Here is an 8,577-nt window from a genome sequence, read left to right on the forward strand (position 1 = left end):
CAAATTGCACTAGAAAAAAAAAAAAAAAAAAAAAAAGAATCATTTAACTTTATTTATTCATTAATTTTAATTTGATCAAGTGGGGGAACGTGAGAAAACAAGCTGCCAGGTCCAGGACTCGAACCGTAGCTGGCCATGTGGGAGTGTCCAGCACCTTAACCACCATGCCACCTGCTGGACCCTGCCCTTTTACACCCTTTGTTATAAACACTGAGGGCCAGGGACTTGGAGGGGAGAGGGGATATGAATATCTGTCCCAGCGGATTTCAGCTCCCTTCACACCGCTGCATCTTCAAGATGAGCTCAGAAGAGACGTCTGCAGAACAGGGGGGAGGGCACGGGCTTCACGGACCTGCGGAGTCATGAAGCAAGGGCCTCCTTAGGACATGAGTGTCAGGCTCGGTGCAGACCCTTAGGAACGTCTAGCCGTTTGGGAAGCAGAATCTGGCACTCTCACTCAGCCCGGTAGACCCCTACCCCCAATAAAGGCTTTCATGCATCATCTGCTTCTGAGCGCTGCCCAAGCCCACTTCAACATTCACAAGGAAATTAATTTCAAAGATGGGAAGTGCATTATCTCCGCTCCTAACAACAAAGACTTGGGGTTTAGCTGTTGTCAAGGCAACAATAGCAGTTTTCTCTCTGGCTCCTTAATGCCTAGATTTCGTTCCCATAGTTACAAGAAATCTCTAGTTCTTCAAGGTAGCGCAAACTGGTCTGCCAAAACTTTCAGGGATGGGTTGTGGCTGTTGGCTAAAAGCATGCCCCCGACACTGAAGACACCTGTGCCTACCTGTGTCACTTCACCCGGGGGCGGGGCTTTGGCTGTGGCTAAGTGTGGCTCCTTCAGTTACCGCTTGGACCACTCCACGAGTCAGAGAAGCTACAAGTTAGAATGAGCCCAAGAGGCAGAGCTTCCTCAAACTGCTGCTGCTGCAAAAGCACAAGAACCTACAGGCTCAGCGGTCCTGCAGGGCTGGCCACGATGGAGACACAATGCACAGAGGAACTCCAGACACCTGGAGCCCCCAGGATGGCCTACAGGGAGGCCAACCTCCATCTCTACCCGCCCAACCCCCAGCTTTTGGAATATCCATTTCTGGAGCCCAAAAGTTCCTTGCTTGCCTCAGGGTTAAGTCCCATGGACCTGACTTCCCAGACATCTGTGCAGCTGGGCTGACGGTGCTTTAAGCACCTGGTTCATCCATCAGTTCTTTACCTAAAGGCCTAATGGCCTTTCCTTTATAAAGGACACCCTGGCAAATAGCTAAATACTGCTCTTCTAGAAGAGTAGGTGCCAAACCAGGCATGCGTGTGTGTGCACGCACATGTGTGTAAGCATGTGCACACACACGAGTGTGGTAGGAGGGACCCGATCTAATGGAGCACTGTCAGAGAAAGAAGGAGGGAGCTGGTGCAAGACCCCACAGGATTCTGAAGAGGGGCACTGGCCCGGCTTTGAGGCTCTTCCTTGCTGTCAACATCAGTACCCCTAACAGCAGCTTGCTGCCTCCCCAAGGCCTGAAAAAGGTGCTAAGCAGGTGATGAGGGGGACACAAAGGCGGGAACCCCAACTGTGCTGGTTTGCCAAAGCTGCTGTCCCAGAGCACACAAACCGGGGGCTCAAACAGCAGAGCTCAGGGAAGCCCGAGGCAAAACCACGGCAGCAGTCAGTGGCCCCCGCCATGGCCATGGGGAGAGATCTATTTGAGGCCTCTCATTGGCCTTGGAGATGCCACCTTCGTGTTCCCGCAGCACTCTCCCATGTGCGTCTGTGTCCAAATTTCTCACATTTAAACAGACACTAGTCACGTGGATCAGGGACCTTCTCCTCCGGGATGGCCTCATCTGAACTAATTACACCTGCGGCGAGCCTCTTCCCCAGTAAGACCATACTCCAGCCACTAGGGGTTAGGGATTCAACCTATGGATTTGTAGGACACAACTCAACCTGGAAAGTCAGCCCTGACCTTTTGAGGGGACAACACCAGCCAAGCTCTCAGCACCCCTGCACAGCAACCACCGACTAGGTCCTTCTGCAGAGAGACCACCGAGGCGGAGTAATCTCCCTGACATCATAAAAGCGGCAAGCAGCAGCAACCCGCGCCGTCGAGCCGTGACAAGCCAGCAGGTGGCACGAAATCATACTGGACACATGCCAGAATGACACGAGGACTAGAACGTTCCGGGACCACCACAGGGTCAGGAGGTCAGGGATGTCTTCACCAACGAGGTGAGGTCTGAGCCAGGACTTGGTACAAAGCAAACCAAACTTCCCTGCACCAGAACCTAATCAAAGAGATATAAAAAGGAACCACTTTTTTAAATGATAAAAGCAGCATCTTGTTATTTTATTACGGAAATGATTGTGCACACACCAAAGTTGAGACAGCAATATGTGTCTCTACGCATCCATTACCTAGCCTTAGTGCTTCCCAGTATTTTTCCAATCTCTTTTACCTATCCCCTGCCACTCCTCCTCTTTTTTCTGAATTGTTCTAAAGCAAATCCCGGATGCATTATCTTACCCATCAGTACTGTTACATTACATCTCTATCAATGAAGGCTTTTAGTTTGGTGTAGGACACACATGGTCCCTGAAGACAGAGAAGGAGAGTGAGAAAGCACACCTCGCCCCATGGCGGATGGCCGTGCCACAACCCTTTTCCGTTCTCCCCTCTGGATTTTGGGCACACACCCACACGTACTTGGCATGTTTTTCAAGCTGTCAAGTCTGGGGCTTAAACCACACAGTCAGCCACATGGGATCCAGCAACCTTAACCACCAAGCCAAAGGCTGGTCCGACCTTTTTTATACAACTACAATGCTGCTATCATACCTAGCAAAACTGGCAAGAATATCACTTAACATCCAGGCAGAGGAATACTTCCCTAATTGTCTAAAAGTTTGTTTTCGCAGCTCAGTGCTTGGACCAGGCTGTAACATGAAGTGTGTGATTAACGTCCCACATTTAGTTCTGAGATCTCCCCATCTCCCCACCCCTACCTGACTTTTCGTTTCTTTGCTATGTAAGAGGGAGGACTTCAAAAAGGGCATGGAAAATCCTCATTATGAAAAACTATGCATGGATTTCAATTTTTGTATTAAAAAAAAAAAAGAAAACCTCATATGTTAACTCCATGTGTCCATGAACTTCTCAAAGGCCCCTCACATGTGTGTTGAAGGAGCCAGGTTATTTGTCCTGCAGCAAGTTCCACACTCCAGACCTGGCCCCTACCGCTAGGGGCAGGAGTTATTCAAGTTCACCTTCTGGCAGGAACACAGTGCTATTGCGCTTCAGGAGGTGCAGACTCCAACGCCTCCATCTCAGTGACGCCAAGACTGCTCGGTGAGTTTGAGCGCGGTCAACCTGGTTGGTTCCACACACGGCTTCCCATTAACCTTATTCCCGAGGGCTGTGACAATGAGAACGGTGGCCCAGACGTGTCGTCTCATTAGGAACAGCAAGACAGCAAGGTTCAAATTCAACCATCCCTTCCTCATTTGTTAACTCAGACTCTGCCGGGAGGAACTTTCCTTCGCCCACTTCTCACCAGGGATACAGCCAGCACGGAGTGCAACTCAACGCCTATTTCTCCTCCTCTGTCAGTTATCAGAGTGAGCTGGGGCTCTGTCGGTCTCCAAGGGCAACCAACCAGCTTATTTCTTGAGCACCGCTTTGACCCTATCGATTTGTTTCAATCAGCTGCAGCCATTACTCTTCTTGTTACCCCAGTTGACTGCCTTCAGCCAGTGGAGCCCCTACTGTATTGATTTCTATAGCCTTCCAAGCGATCTTATTCATCACAGGCAACTTTCCTGCTTTCTGGCAAAATAAAAACTCCCACGTTCAACTTGTATGTGTCCTGCCCTAGATCTGGAATCCGCAGTTCCTCTGAAGACCTGTAGTTCTTTTTAGCACCAAATAGTATTTAGAGATCACAGTGTGAACATTCAAAGTACTCAGTGCTACTGAGTACTGCCATGATGACAAGTTAGTCAATATTTCCAGGACTTTTCCGTCGACAAAGTTAAGAAGCAGGCAGGCGTTTTTGTTTTATTTCTAGGAAGGAAATAACTCACGCATTCATACTGATACGTTTCATTCAAAGTTTAAGATTACAATTTCTATTTAACTTATTTGGGTTTTATACACATATCACTTTACTGTCACATTGAAAATTTGGGGTCCAAAAGATATGAACATAATTTTCATTTGCTTTAACCTACATTATCACATAACAGCTTCACAATAAAAATGCCAATTTATTACTAAAAATTAGACTTTCAAATACACATTAAGATCCCCTTATCTTGGGAACAACAGATGGCTTAATGGTTATGTCACTGGACTCCCACGTAGTCCACTATGGTTCAAGTCCTAGACACGGCAGCTTAAAATTCACACCAGGCATGTGTGCATGCATGCCTAAAATCCTGAGAGGAGAATAGAGAAGAGATTGCAGCATGGCCATTCCCCCTGGAGGGTGATTTCTCGCTTTCTGCTTCTGTCTGTCTCTCCAGCAAGTTCATGTGCCCTATAGCAAAAATCTCTTTTTAAAAAAAAAAAAAAAAGTTCCCTTTATCCTTACGGTATTATTCCACTAGAGATACAGAGTCCAAATACTGTGTTTAAAGTCATTTTGAAATAACTGTGTGGGGGAGTGAGGGCTGGACCTCAATTTGATACACACTTAAATTCAAATTTATTACTGCTGGTTTTCGATTTTTAAGGGTTGCTATTTTTTTAACCTTTATTTTTAATTATGTAAAAGATGTACAAGTTTCCAAAGTCAAATCTATAAAATAAGATACATTCTCACAATTTCACGTCTGTCTCTCCTTCCCCATCAAGGAACCCACATTAAGCAGCTTTTGGTTTACCTTTTCATGCTCTTATTGTAACAAACTAAGTAAGGACGTGCGTGGAGACAGTCGCTGTGCCCTCTGCACAAAGGGCAGGGCGCTATCACAGTTCAGCGTAGGCTGTGGGTTCCGCACTGACGACCCTGGAAGCCACTCGGGATCAGCATGGAGAGCCACTCATCACTTAGAACTACGCAGTGCTCAACTGTTTGGATTTGCCGTCCTTTACTCAGCTTGTCTGTCTCAGTGGACATCTCATCATTTCCAGTCCTTTTCTCGTATAAATAACACTTTAAAAACTGCTATGTCTCCAAAAAAATGCACATTGTTGTTACTTACCTTATGGCTGAGCTGAGGGGTGCCAATAGGGAGAACTAGCCTGGTTTTTAACCACGAAAATGCTACTGTGTGGCAACTCCGAGGGGACAGAGAAGGGACGGCCGTGGGCTTTCAGGCTTGAGCTCCAGCCTGGTAACCAGCAAGACCCGCGTTCAGACCCCGACCCCACGGCCCGCTGCGCGGCTCCGAGCACTGACCTGCCCTTCCCTGGGCTGGAGCACGGCACCTATAAAACGGGAGGTCACAGGCCCTCGCAGCTCTGTGGACATTCCTGTCATGAGCAAGTGCGACAGCACACTCAGCCCTTGCACACAGCGAGTACTTGGTAAATTTCCCTACCACTATTAATTAGGATCATTTTCCCCTGATTTTTGAATCTTTCATCACAAAACTAGGAGGGCCCAGATGAATGAGGCGGTCATCCTAGACAAGGGCAGGGCAGGCCCACCTGGGCTGCCCTCCAGACCAGCAGCTCACGCCTGCTGCAGGTTCAGAGGGGGTAGCAGGCCAGCGGGCAGGTGTTCCCAGAGAGTGTGTGTTCACCCTGACCTTGGGCTGGAGGGGGGAGCACGCCAACTGCCTGCGAATTCCTGCGGGAATGAGACTGACCCTGCCCTGTGGTTTCTTGGCTTGCGAAGGTCACCTGTCACCTCCAGTCCCTCCCCCACTTCTTTAGCCACCACCAGAGCTTAAACGCTGGGCTCAGGAGCACCGCCCTGACGCGCATGCATACTGACCCACGGCTGGGCTGTCCACCCACGGCTCTGACCCGGAGCGGCTGCCAGGCTGGCACAGCAGACACAGGAGCATGCCACTTTCCAACAGAGGAGGCCAGTGCCTGCCAGGGAAGAGCCCTGAGCCATGCCCCGGATGGCCTCCATGAGTGCGAGCACAGAGGCATGGTCACGAGGAGACGCTGGCCCAGGCCAGAGGGGAACGTGCCACCTCTGGTTCTCACAATCCCGCGAGGTGCCTCTGGGGCATAACACGGGCCTTTGGCAGTTCCAAGGCCACCACACGGTCATGGGGCCACCCCGGGCAGAGCTGGCCTGGCAAGCAAGGGCATCTTCTCTCGCATAGTAGAGGGTCTTGGTGGGATCCCCACCACCCCCGGCCCCCGCCAGTGGCTGGCTGATGAACAGGCACAGGCTCCATCCTGATACCACAGGGGGAGTCTGGGAAATACCACATTTGGAGAGGTTGGTTTTATTTGTTTGTTTGTTTTCTCTATAGGGTGCGTGCACTCGCCAGACAGACAGAGAGAGACAGAGAGACAGAAAGCAAGAAATCACCCCCCGGGGGGATGGTCACGCCGCAATCCTTTCTCTTCCATTCTCCTCTCGGGATCTTGGGCACGCACGCACACGTGCCTGGCGTGAGTTTTAAGCCACCGGGTCTGGGACGCGAACTGCGGTCGACTATGTGGAAGTCCAGAAATACCACATTTGGGAAAATGTTTGTCAGAGCAGAGGCTACCATGGCTCTGCAGGCTAACGCTCATCCATGGGAAGGAAGTGAGCAAGCCCAAAGCCCTGGCCCCTGGCCCCAGAGCTGACCTATCTCTAGACTTTCTGGTGGGTAAGAAAATGCAGCCCCCACCCTTCAGCCAGATCCAGAGTCCAGCTTTTCTGTTACTGAAATCAGAGGCAAGCAACACCTACGGTCAGCACTCCTGCCTTCTAACACATGACAGACTCGGACGGCCCGGCAGGCAGGCACAGTGCAGCCCACAATGCAGCCGAGGACCAGGCAGCTGAGGGCGGCACACGCCCACCAGCAAGGGCAGGACGCTCTGCTGGCTCGTACCAGGGCAGCGATTTCGGTTTCAAAATGCCAGGGAAAGGGGCAGAGGGGCCAAAACCTTGTGAGGAGCAGCTAATCCCTGACCAACAGCCTCAGCCCCTGCACCTGGCTGGGTGGTCCCCGAGATCGCGTCCACCCGGGAGCCTCAGACTGACTGCCTGGAGACAGGGCCACTGCAGAAGTGACTGCCTCAGACCATACTGCAGCAGGGCAGCCCTGCGTCCCACCGTGGGGTCCTCACAGAGACGAGACAGACACTGCGGGGAGGAGTGCACATGACAACGGGGCAGACTGGAGGGATGCGGCCACAAGTCAGGGCAGGCCCCCAGGAGGCAGGGCCAGCACAGACTCCGCCCTGCACCCTCATGGCTTTGCCAAGGCTTGGATTTGGGACTTCTGGCCAAAGAACCATGAGAGGATCCATTTCTGTTTGAAGACATCCAGACTGAGGGGATTTGTTGTGGCTGACCTAAGAAATGGAGGCGGTCCCCTGGTTAACAAAGCAGTATCTGGGACAGGGAAGGAAGGCCTAGTCCAAACAGGACATGTCCTGGCGCCCCGCAGAGAGGGTGGCCATGTGACACAGTTCTGGCCAATGAGACGCGGCAGCCATGACTGGGTGGACGTGCATGCAATCTCCCGTGTTCCTGGTGCTGTGTGCTTCACCTTCCCCTTACTGCCTGGGTCAGAACCGTGGTGCCCGGAGCCGCAGTGGGTGTCTTGCAGCACACAGGCAGGGCGAGGTCATGCTCGTGGGTATGGAGAAGACCTTGGCTGGTAACCCAGAGCTGCAGAGCCATCGGGCCTTCTACCTCAGAGAGAAATGCCAACCCCTGCCTGGCTCACGTGCTCCCGAATGTTTCCTGTCGGTGCAGCCCTGAGGGTCACACACCTTTCAGACAGGCACGGGCCAGGACAGGCTGTGTGTGCAGAGGCCCAGGCAGGACACACTGCGTGTGCAGAGACCCCGAGTCAGAGAAGAGGCTATCGGACAGCTTTCAGGCTGCCATCTAGAAAGGCGGGGTGGCATTGAGGGGAGATGACGGCCAGCGAGGCCCAGGTGGCCCAGGGTGGGTACACGCCCGGCAGTGCCCCGCCTTGCACTGGGAGGGCTCTGCACACCCACCACCCCCAACTTCAGCCCCGCACTTGTCTGCCTCAGGGCAGGGAAATCCAGAGCCCAGACTCCACACCTGTGCCCACTGTGACTGTAATGGCGGGGGAGGGGACACTCTGACCAGTGTTTCATAGTCGAGTTAAACGACAGTGCAGAACGGATGTGGGCAACGCAGGGTCTAATGTCTGCACTGACAAAGGGCCCTCCCTTTCAGAATAAGGCATCTCCTACGAAGTTAAAGACAGCACTGGGCATCTTCTTGACCCGTAGATAAAAAGAAGCTGACTCCAATCTGGGAAACCAGGTGGGAGCTCAGGGACAAGAATGGTGACCATCTGGGAACCAGCAGTTAGCATAATGGCTATGTCACTGGACTCCCACGTAGTCGACTGCGGTTCGCATCCCGGACCCGGTGGCTTAAAACTCACGCCTGGCACGTGTGCGTGCGTGC

At 52.0% G+C, this 8,577-nt stretch overlaps 1 long non-coding RNA gene across 1 annotated transcript in view; it reads right to left on the reverse strand.

Moving 5' to 3' along the window:
* Nucleotides 1-184: 184 nt before the first annotated feature.
* Nucleotides 185-8,577, reverse strand: part of LOC102487331 (uncharacterized) — an 11,192-nt gene continuing 2,799 nt past the window's right edge. The window contains exon 4 of the long non-coding RNA XR_333548.3: nt 185-352. This is a non-coding gene — a long non-coding RNA (uncharacterized LOC102487331). The remainder of the gene's footprint in view (nt 353-8,577) is intronic.

This window comes from Tupaia chinensis, unplaced genomic scaffold, assembly GCF_000334495.1.
Source record: "Tupaia chinensis unplaced genomic scaffold, TupChi_1.0 Scaffold000066_1, whole genome shotgun sequence".
NCBI classification, from domain to species: domain Eukaryota; kingdom Metazoa; phylum Chordata; class Mammalia; order Scandentia; family Tupaiidae; genus Tupaia; species Tupaia belangeri.